This window comes from Octodon degus, unplaced genomic scaffold, assembly GCF_000260255.1.
Source record: "Octodon degus isolate 3935 unplaced genomic scaffold, OctDeg1.0 scaffold00143, whole genome shotgun sequence".
In the NCBI taxonomy this organism is placed as follows: domain Eukaryota; kingdom Metazoa; phylum Chordata; class Mammalia; order Rodentia; family Octodontidae; genus Octodon; species Octodon degus.
Genome location: NW_004524719.1, coordinates 1330472 through 1342120, shown reverse-complemented (window position 1 = coordinate 1342120; position 11649 = coordinate 1330472). Strand labels below are relative to the sequence as shown.

Genomic DNA, 11649 nt, shown 5'->3' with positions numbered 1-11649 from the left:
TTTTCTATACCGAGTCTACACAGTCTCACTACATAGGTCGGGCTTGTAGTGATTCTTCTGTTTACAGGCTCCCAGTGCTGGGATTATAAGTGCCTGCCTCCAAGCCCTGTCTCAATCGCCTCTCAGTGCGCCCCAGGGGCGGGGCCTGCACAGCACACCAGACCCCTGCACTCTACATAAGCAGGAATGTTAGTCTGCTGAGCTATCAGGCTGACCCAACATAAAGTTTATATACAAACAACATTATTATAAAATAATTTTCAAATGGCAAGGCTATTTAATATTTTTTAAAATTTTTCTTCACTAAAAATAAAAGACTTAGAAATTTAGCTAAATTGCTAAAGCAAATTGAGATATGAAAAAAAAATATTTGTTTCCAGTTCTTCTTCTTTTTAATTTTTTATTAATTTTATTGAGAAAAAAATTGCAATGTGACAGCTTCAAAACAGGTTATTGGGAGAGTTACAACAATTAATATATTGCATATTGTTGTCTTTCTAGTCATTCATAGCACAAGATGCAGACATAATATCCTGTCCAAACACTATTACTACAGATCTTTCTTCTTATTGAAGTAAGAGATATACCCATCCTAACTATTTTGTAAATACAGATACAAAATTGTCCTTCATTTATATCACCTTTTTTTGTTTAGTTTTGTCACAAATGGTTATTCCATTGACATCCACATATTGCAGGTGCATAAATTCAGCAAAATATTCCGGTGTAGTCCACAATAGTAGTGGGTTATCCACAGGACTGGCAATGTCCAAATCGGATGACTCGAGTCTTCCACAGCTCAGCATATTAACATGGCTTCACTTTTCATACATCATTTCTGCACTTTTCTGCTGGATGGTTAAGAACAACATAAAGCAAGACCTATATAATGGTGAATATAACTTTTTTGTCTGACACAGTCAGTAAAGTCCCCTCAGGACTTATCTCGAAATACTATATGGCACTTTGTAGATAGGGTGTATTACATTTATAGATTTGCATGTATTGAACCATCCTTGCATCTCTGGAATGAATCTTACCTGGTCACGTTGTATGATATTCTTGATGATTTGTAATATTCTATTTGGTAGGACTTTAGTGAGGATTTTTCCAACTATGTTCATGAGGGAGATTGGCCTGCAGCTCTTTTTTTAGTTGTATCTTTTCCTGGTTTTGGAATCAGTGTAACACTTGCCTTGAGAAAAGATTTTGGGAGGACTGCTTGAAGAGTTTGAGGAGCATTAGGATTATATCATCTATAAATTTCTAGTACAATTCATCTGTGAATCCTTCAGGACTTGGAATTTCCTTTGTCGGTAGGTTTTTATTACATTTCATATCTCATTGGCAGTTAATGGGTTATTGAGAGTTGTTATATTTTCTTGATTCAGTTTTGGTAATTTGTACCTTTCTAGGAATCTGTCCATTTTTTCTGTGTCTTCTATTCTGTGAGAATAAAGATTCTCAAAGTAGCTATTGATAATCTGAATTTCCACTGAGTCTTGGTGATAACACCCTTTTCATTCCTTATTGCTTGTATTTGAATTTTTTCTTTCCTCCTTTTGATGAAGTTAGCTAGGGGCTTATCAATTTTATTTATTCTTTCAAATAACCAGCTTTTTGATTCGTTAATTATTTGAACTGTTTTCTTCTTCTCAATTGAATTAATTTCTGCTCTAACCTTTATGATTTCTTCCCGTCTTTGGGCTCTGGGTTTGGTTTGCTCTTCCTTTTCTAGATGCTGCAGGTGCAACATTAGTGTTTATTTGTTCCCGTTCTGTTTTCCTAATGTATGAGTTCACAGCTATGAATTTCCCTCTGAGAACTGCTTTCATTGTATCCCATAAATTATGATAAGTCCTGCTTGAATTTTCATTGTATTGTAGATATTGTTGAATTTCTTGTTTAATTTCATCTGTGACCCATTGGTTTGCTGAGTAGGGTGTCATTTAATTTCCATGTATTTAGGTTTTTTTCTGGTTTCTTTTGTCATTTATTTCCAGTTCCATTGCCTTGTGGTCAGATAATATGCATGGGATGACTTCTGTTTTCTTGCCTATCCATAAGCATGACCCAAGGACCAGTATGCGGTCTATTTTAGAAAATGACCTATGTGCAGTTGAAAAAAAAAAGATGTATATTGAGCTGTTGTTGGGTGGAACACTCTGTATATGTGCACTAAATCCATTTGTTCAAAGCTCTGATTCAGTTCTGCTACTTTTTTGCTAATTTTTTGTCTGGTTGACCTATTTTTTTTGGGATAAGGGGGTGTTAAGTTCTCCTGATAAAACTGTGGTATTGGATATTAGAATTTTCATGTCCATTAAGATTTGTCTCATTTAGTTGGGTGCTCCTGTGTTTAGTGTGTATACATTTATGTGTGTTACATCTTCCTCTTGAATTTTTCCCCTAGCCAGTATATAGTGGCCTTCTTTGTTTCATTTGATCATTCTTGGTTTGAAGTTGAGACTGTCTGTGGACAGGATTGCTACCCCTGCTGTTTTCTGAGGTGCTGGGACATGTAGTATTCTTTTTATTCCTTTTACTTTCAGCCTATGAGTTTCTTAAAGTGTGTTTCTTGTATACAGCATATTGTTGAATTTTGTTTTCTAATCCACTGTGCCAGTCTATTTCTTTTAATAGGTAATTGAGTCCATTTACATTGATAGTTATAGTTGAGATGTATTGAGTTACAATTGACATGTTATTTGCCTGCTGTTGTTTACTCCTTTTTGTCCTGTGTTTAATTTTTTGCCCTATTTAGTGGGTTCCTTCTGTTCTCATTCTTGGAGTTCTGATCATTTTGTTCTCTCTCTAGAACATTTTTGGTAATCTGTGTAGTGTTGTCATCAGATGCTATGAGTTCAGAGATTTCTGTTTTTATTTCAGAAATTAATTCTACTCTGAGTTCCTCTATATCTTTTGGTGCTGCTTATTTACTTTCAATGCTATTAATTCATACATTTCAGCTGAGCTAGTGTCCTTTGCACTTGTTCTGGGTGAGCATTGAGTTTCCTCCATATGTTTCTGCATTTGATTCTTTACTGCAGGTGCTATTAATTCAGGGATTTCTTTTTTATTTCCAATCTAAGTACCTCTATATCGTTCTGCAGTTGTTCCTTTATTTCAGAAGCTCTTCATTCATTAGTTTCAGCTGTGTGATTTCCAATTTGCTCTGTGCTAGTGTCCTCTGTACTTGTCATGGGTGGGATTGTGGTCTGAGATTGCATTTTGCTCCTTCTTGTTGTCATTTTGTATAGCACTGTCTTCTGACCTTTGTTGTAGAATTTGGTGCGGTTATAATCTTAGCATCTACTGAAATTCAGGTGCAGATCTACAAAACTTGAATTTATCCAGTTGTGCCTGACTTGTGTCTGGCTGCTGTACTCAGCTCCTTCCTACTGCAGCCCTTGGGAGTGAATCTGTTGTGCCTCTCTGGCAAGATGTTCTGCTCCTGGACTAGCTGGGTGGTTCTGTCCCCTACTCTCTCTGCAGGAACTGTAGCTGCATAGTTTCACCCCAGGCCTATATGCTAGGCCTGAGCTGCAGGGGACAAGGGGGAATAGGGGAGAGGGGAAGCTGTCCCACACACTCACCAGGCCTGAGCTAGGGCTGGATTTTGGGTTCTGAGAACACGGCAGAAGTACTCACTTGGCGGGCATTCAGGGGGCCTGCGGAGTGATGAGGGGGTGTCCCAAGGGCATGGAAGAGGCTGTCACACTGCACCTGATGTTTGGACCAGACAGTTCTCACAGGCACAGGGTAGCCAGAAGCTCCCCCACACAGTCACTGGGCCTGGGCCAGGGCTGGATCTCTGACTTTTTTTTATAGAGTTTTGGTGCATTTGTAACCTTAGCACCAACTAAAATTCAGGTACTGATATCCCAAGTTCTAGTTCATCCAGTTGTGCCTGGCTTGGGTCTGGCTAGTGTCCTCAGCTCCTTCCTGCTGCTGCCCTTAGAGGTGAGCCTGCTGTGCCCCTCTGGCAAGATGTTCAAATGCTGGAGTAGGTGCATGGTTGTGACCCTAGTCTCACTGCAGGATCATCAGTTGCAGACTTTCACCCCAGGCCTATATGCTGGGCCTTGGCTGGGTCTGGAGGGGTATGGGGGGGGGAAGGAGATCACAGAAGCTCTTCCACACACTTTCTGGGCCTGGGCTTTGGTGGGTCTGGAGGATTCTCAAGAGCACGGTGGAAGTTCTCACTCACAGGGCAGGCTCAGGTTGGCTCTGGAGGGGTGGGGGAGGTCCAGAGAATGGCGTAAAGTTCTCTGGTACATGGTGGGCCTGAGCTTGGTCCAGTGAGCCCAGGACAGCTCAGAAGCTCTCCCACACACTTGCAGGGCCTGGGCTTGTGTCTGTTTCCAGTTCTTAGTTTACTTACCATATCAAATTTCCTGACAAATTTGTTTAACTGTCAGACTTGCAACCTAAGCAGGTTAGCCCAGAATGAACACTTGTAAGACTTCAACAATCATTTCCAATTATATCTTTTTCATGATGCAATATGTCACAGTGTTTTAGTAACAGTTCCTGGTCAGGAAATTACTATATTAAAAATGAATTCACTTACTGTTATTTATATTATATGCGAAAAAAGGCCAAGGCTACTACCAGGACAGTTATTGTGGCTGGAAATCGCTCCTGAGGCCTTTACTGTGTCCTCTAAGAATTCATCTTCCTCATTATCCTCACCTTGCTAAGCAGTTTCTCTGGAGAGTTCTGCAAGTGTCCTTAAGCCCACAAAACCTACACCTTTCTAGGCTGGGGAGATAGCTCAGCAGTCTAAACACCTGCCTGTAAAGCACAATGACTCGGGTTCAATCCTGAATACATTCTGTGCGGGGAGACCCTGTACCAAAAAATAAATAAAAAGGTTAAATCTACACCCTTCTGCTCTTATTTCTGAAGAATGATTCTCAAATGTGATGGAAAATGTAGCCATATAAAATAGGAAGGAACTTTCTGCAATCTTTCAGACCCTGTTTTTGCTTCTCCTAAGGAATATAACACATTTATCTCCAAGAAACTTCCCTGAAATCCTGAGCTTTGGCCTCTTCTCCTCTACAAGTAGGCTGTCCTTGAGGATGTCACTACAGTGTCCATGATGCCTGAGGTGCAGGGACTCGGGTGGGTTACCTCTGGGCTCCTTCACAGTGATGACACTGGAGCAGGAATAGTGAATCCTCTGTCACTTTGGAACAGCTTTCCTGAGCTTTAGATGAGCAGCTCCTTGATCTCTTAGCACCATCTGGAGCTAACGAAATTAGTTTAAATAACTTGTGTGCAGATGTCTTCAGTCTCACTGGATTCAACTAAAAAGACCACCAGTGCCAGGCAACAAGAGTAGTAGCTCAGGTGGAGTGGCTCAGTGTATGGACTCCTTTCCTGGTGGTTGGCATAGCAATGATCCTCACTAGTTTCATAAAGTGGGAGATGCCTTTTGGGGCTGGAAAGTAGTGAAACCTCTTCACATCTCCCCTCCCGAAATTTGTATCAGATGCTGAAACTGATGTGGTCCACTTTCATGAAGTAAGTATGCGGATATTTACTATTTCCATAGTAAGGCTGCCAAAAAAGGCTAGAGCAGCCCCCCATGCAGTCAAAATAGCTTGAGAAAACAAGGCGCAGTGACAGGCAGAAGACTTTGAGTTGAACTATGTCTCTCTCTCTCTCTCTCTCTCTCTCTCTCTCTCTCTCTCTCTGTCTCTGTCTCTGTCTCTCTGTATATCTCTCTCTCTGTCACTCTGTCACTCTCTGTCTCTCTCTTTCTCTGTCTGTCTGTCTCTCCCTCTCTCACTCTCTCTCTCTGTCTCTCTGTATGTATCTCTTTCTTTCTCTATGTCTCTCTGTCACTCTCTGTCTGTCTGTCTGTCTCTCTCTCTCTCTCTCTCTCTCTGTCTCTCTTTGTTTCTCTCTCTCTCTCTCTCTCTCTCTCTCTCTCTCTCTCTCTCTCTCTCCAATCAACATGTTTGTCTGGATATGGAGCAGATGGGGAAAAGGAGTGAAGTCTTAAAAACTGTAAATAGTCAAACAGGGATAACAGAGTCACATCTACTAAAATTAACATTTGATGTTTGATTGATGACCAAAATATGTTATGTTTAATTTACTTGAATTTCAGCTTGTTAAAATGTATCATTATGGGACTGTTAAAAATGTGTGCCTAGAGGCTAATAAAACTAAAAATTCTGTAGAGTTCCCTATTTAAGAGACTAGTATAGTATATTTGGAGAAGTTAAATGATTGAATTGGGAATTATCCTTAACACCTAGAATTACAACAGCTAATGGTAGTATCATCATGAAAACTTAGACAGTGGCCTTAGTATATGGAAAGCCTTGATATATATATATATATATATATATATATATATATATATATATATTTGCTGCAAGGTCTCACTATGCAGCTTGGACTCATGGTGATCCTGCTGCTTTCAACCCTCCCAGTGCTGGGATTACAGGTATGCGCCACTAGGGACTCTTTCCCTGGCTCAGCCAACCCTGGGGGCAGGGCTGACAAGGCATGTGGTAACGGGAATCACATGGTGTTCCCTGCACTTACCTAAGCAGATGTTTTAGTCTGCTGAGCTACCTCACCAGCCCCTAAATTCATATTCTGAATATGGGTAAGACAAGAGATTTCTGAAGGAAGGTGTTGGGTTAAGTAATATTCCCATGGGATAACCACATAGCCTGATCAACAGAAACAGTTTAATTCTGTGTACATTTTCAAATGGATTCAATTTGTTAGGAAATCTAGTGTGACGATGCCTGCGTGAAGGTTTGGAAATTGTGCTGGGCGTTGGTTCTCACCACTGGTCTCCACATCTTATTGAAGGGAATGGTGAGCAAAGGAAAGCTGGACGCACTGCACGATGTTGTGACTCTGCTCGCCGCTGGGTGCAAGCATGAGGCTGCTGTCCTCTTCCTGGGCCCCGAAGGGATATATGGGTAGCCTCATGGTTGGAAAAGGGTGTGGCCTTTCCCATAATTAATGACAGAAATGCTCAGCCCTCCTGAAAGTAGTGTATGCCAGAGGGCCCTCCTTCAGCTCTCACAGAGCTATAGTTTAAATTTTTGCCTTCATGGCTGCTCCAGATTGTGCAGTGTTAATTTCTTAAACTCAAAGTTTATTATGCAGTTAAGACTTGAAGTTCAGGGTCTGGGTTCTTCTGACCCAGGAGACTGTAGTAGGAGCACAGCTCACACTGTAACGTGTGAGACTGGGAAAAGGAGAATTTTTTTGTTAATTGCAGTTTTCTCCCCCGCCCCAACCTCTTGAACAATTACAGCCATCATAAGTGGACAAGAAGCTCCTGAAGGCATAAAAGGAGGAGTGTTGGGCAATGAAACAGTTGGGGGGCAGATGTCTCAGCCACTTTGCACTCATTGCTGGGACAAAATACCCGGCACTCAAAATGAAGGAAGGAGAGGATCATTTAGCTCACAGTTTATGGCAGTGTCAATCTATTCTCTGCTGGCTCCTAAGCAGAGTGACAAATGGCAGAGAGCAACAGTTCCTGGCAGCAGAAAGCAGAGAAGAGCGAAGGGAAGGTCAGCATCTGAGGCTTCTAGCCAGTTTGTCTACCTTCCACACCAACTGCGAAGACCGGAGCTCCTCCAGGAAGGTGGTGGTGGTTGCTGAGAAGATCCAAGCTCCTCTGGAGTGGTGCAGCTGAATGGACCAAGCTCCTCCAAACAGTTGTGCTGCAAAGCCTTTCTCAACCCCTTGTGCACCCTATAAGTGCTGAGTCGCTCTGGGGAAGGCCCTCCATGCCCTAGGGAGTGGAGCCTCTGAGCCCATTCAGCTAAGCTTCGGACCCATCAGGTTGACAAGTGTTTCAGCTACCACATCAGACTCATGGACTAATGGCAGAACCAGTAGGATGACGTCTGGGTGCATCGCAAAACCTTTTGTGTAGTGTCACTAGTCGAGGTGGAGTGATTTCCAAGTAGCGGCCTGTGTGACCTTAAGTAAAAATTTAAAGACAATTACCCTTAAGAATACAAAAGTGGGGCTGGGGATATAGCTCAGCTGCTTAAGTGCCTGCATGGCAAGTGCAAGGTCCTGCGTTTGATCCTGGTACAGGAAAAAGAATAATGCAAAAGAATACAGAAAGTGTTGTATGCACTTTCATGTTCCAGGTACTGAGTTAGTGAGTATTTGTTTCTTTCCACTTGACAGGGAGTAAACTGATTAAGAAAAGCTGTCTGAGGGAATTTTAATTTTCCTATTTTGTGTCTTAAATAAGACCTCATTGATGCATGATACGCACTTCTTTCGTTCTTTTTTTCTTTCTTTCTTTCTTTCTTTCTTTCTTTCTTTCTTTCTTTCTTTCTTTTTTTTATGGTACCTGGAATCAAACCCAGGACCGTGCACTTGCCAGGCAAGCACATACTCCACTGAGCTATCTCCCTGGCCCACCACATGCATTTTTGGAGTAGGGTTTTTTATATATATTTTTGGTTTGGGCACCAATAGTTATTTGCTCAGTAATATGCAGTGTGATTCTCTCTGCACGTGTGAGTTCAGCTTCTCTTGCAGCAGGTGGCCAATACTCATATACCTTAGAGCAATGCAGAGCAGTTTTCAAAATAAAAATAGGAAATTTGAATAACAATTTTTATATTCTCATTTACTATGTGTCCTTGCTTTATCTTATGGATTCTAACCTGTAAATGTTTATTTTTCTTTGTCTACTTCTCCATGTACCTTTCCCACTTCACCAGGTGGTCCTATTAGTATTATCTGTAAGAGCTATACCGATGCGAGCAAGCAGCACTAAAACCAACATGACTAAATTGTATAGAAAATGAATTGAAAATTAAGGGTTATAAACTACCTTTCCCTAAGTATGCAAGGAAACCCACTATAAGGAAATACACCAAGTGGGTTCCTGAGAGAAGGAGCCAAGAGCGTTATTAATGGATTCGGTCAATTAATGAATTCCAAAGATGACTCCCTGGATGGTGCCAAATAAGTGGAGGAGCCCCGAGCTGGCTGTTCACACAAGCCACTGCTCTAGGCCACAAAAACTGTTCTTTCTAGTCTGTTGAGGACCTACCTGGCTTAGGAGCTCACCAAACAATGTTTAATCAGCACTCGGCACCACCTAGTAGGTTGCTCAAGCCCGTGGCTGGCGGCTTCAGCAGACTATCATTATTCAGTTGGTTCACTGCTGAGCAACGGCTGCTCTTGATGGAAGTTCATGCTTCTGTCAGTCTCAGTAATGACGCCACTCTCTTTGCAAGCCACCATTCACTCTGCCTGTGCAAATACCTAACTGCTCTCTGTGCTCCCTCCCTGTATTTTTACTACAATGAGATCTAAGTTAGACCATGTAACCTATTTGTCTAAAACTCAAAGTGAGGGCTAGGGAGACAGAGCAGCTATCTAAGTGGCTGTCTGGCAAGTGCACGGACACAGGTTCAATGCCCAGTGCCGCATGCTGTGCAGGTCCCAGGACGGGGCGCACCATGCTGGCCACCGAAAGAGAGCGTGGTGGTGCACACTTGTAATTCTAGAGCTGGGGAGGCGGAGACAGGAGGATCACTATAGGTCTGAGCTGCGTAGTGATAACCTGTACCAAATAAATAAATAAAGATTCTTTAATTAAAAATAAAAACTCAGAGTAAAAGCTGTATATCTTAGATGGCTCATGCCGTATGCTCTGTCCTATCTCCCCTCGCATCTGTATTACTTCTACTAGCATCTTCCATTTACTTTTCCTCGATTGCCGTGCAGCCTTGTTCGCTCCTGAGATACTGCCTCGAGGCCCACAGACCAGCTCTTCCTGCACAGGGACTCAGCTCTGTGTCTGCAGGGCTCACTCATGGACCTCTTTTAAATCCTCCACTTGGGAATCATCCTCTCCCTACCAAAAGTTACGTTCATACTCTCTATCTATACTATCCCCAATTTCTATCTTATGAAATTTAATAGTAGTTATTACCTCCTAACAATATCTAATTTACTTATTCAATGACTTTTTATGTATTATACATTCCCTGTTTCTTTATGAAGGAACTTAAAAAAATATTTTAAAGGTCCAGGGAGATAGCTCAGTAGAATTAGCACTTGCCTGGCAAGTGCAGGGTCCTGAGTTTAATCCCCAGTAAAAAAAAAAAAAAAAAAAAAAAGCTCACATGTATTTAAGTTGGCAAAATTTCTATACAGCTTTTAATTTTCCTGTCGAAACTTTGAAAAAATGTGTATTCTGGATATTAATGATAAGAAGTAGGATATGATTTTTAAATAATACATCTCTATTCTTTTCAAATTTGGCAAATATAATTTTTTGGCTTGATATAAATATATTTTTGAACTAAATACTCTATGGTCACCTGAAAGGATATAATGACTCTTGCATATTACAGAATTTTGTTTTAGAAGAAATCTGAATAAATCAGTGCTGTTTCTCGGCCCAGTGGCCTCGGTCTGCCTAAACCAAGAATGAAGATCACTAGGCAGAAATGCTCCAGAAAGCATCTTGGCTACTTTCGCAGCAATTGTGGTGTAGGCGAGCCATACCCAATTCTGTTGGCGGGCACTGTCTGTCAAGCGGCGCTACCACGCCGCATCCAGCTGCGGGAGCAGGTACCCTGTGGCCTGAAGGGGGAAACACAGCTGTGCACACCCAGATGTGTGTTAAAAGAAGTTAGAAACATTGGGAAAGAACTTATATGGGTGCAGCTAATTGCATACAAATGTCAGGTTCGAAAATGTTCCCATTTTAGGAATGCAGTGAGTGGATCCAACTGACCGCTTTCCATGGTTGAAGAGGGAAACCCTCACCATTATATTGTGGCATCACAGGACCAGAATTTATCCGTGAAAGTAAAGCCTGGAGTTCCTCTCATGTTTGTTATTTAGAATACTATAGTCTTGGACAAACCCTCTCCCCAAACAGTTGCCTTTGTTAAAGCCATAGAGTCAGGTCAGTTCATCCCAGTGCATGAGAAAGAAAGCATAGAACAACTCAAAGAAGAACAGAGCTTAACTAAAAATCCTGAGCAGAGAAGATTAAAATAATGCAAGAAAATAAATGGTCCCAGGTCTTCTCAGTTGTTTGAAGAAAAAGAAAAAGAAAAAAGACACAAAATCACCTACCTGTGAAGAGAAAAAGAAAAAGAGGAAGGATCCAGAACAGATCCATCTCTGCAGCTCTAAGAAGCAGAACCCCCAGGGGTAGAGAGTGCTTCGGATACTTCCAGTGCATTCAACCACAGGAAGTGGATTTGTTACCAAAGCTGTAGATTATTTATGACAAAAGTTTATGACTAAACTTAGGTTTGCAAATGAATGTTGACCTTTATACCTTTGTGTAAAATAAAAAAAATTGGGTTTTGGAATAAATAAATACAAATTTTACCTTTTCTTCAGCAAAATTTAAAAAAAAATTAAGTGGGTTTGTAAGAAGTCAGTGACACATTTTAATTAAAACATTTATTACTTACTTATTTAATACATTTTATTTTTTTATCTTTTCTATTTGTAATAATAGGATATTTTAATTAAATGGCTAAAACTAAAATCCAGGGTAAATTAGAGTAATAACAGCTGTTATTGATGTTAATTATAAAGATGAAGTTGTTAATAGTAACAAAAGGTCAATTTTAATAAAGATTTAAGACATAGCTGCTC

At 41.0% G+C, this 11649-nt stretch overlaps 1 pseudogene; it reads left to right on the top strand.

Annotated features, from left to right (window-relative positions):
- Nucleotides 1-10458: 10458 nt before the first annotated feature.
- Nucleotides 10459-11197, top strand: LOC101563987 (annotated as a pseudogene).
- The last annotated feature ends 452 nt before the right edge of the window (nucleotides 11198-11649 follow it).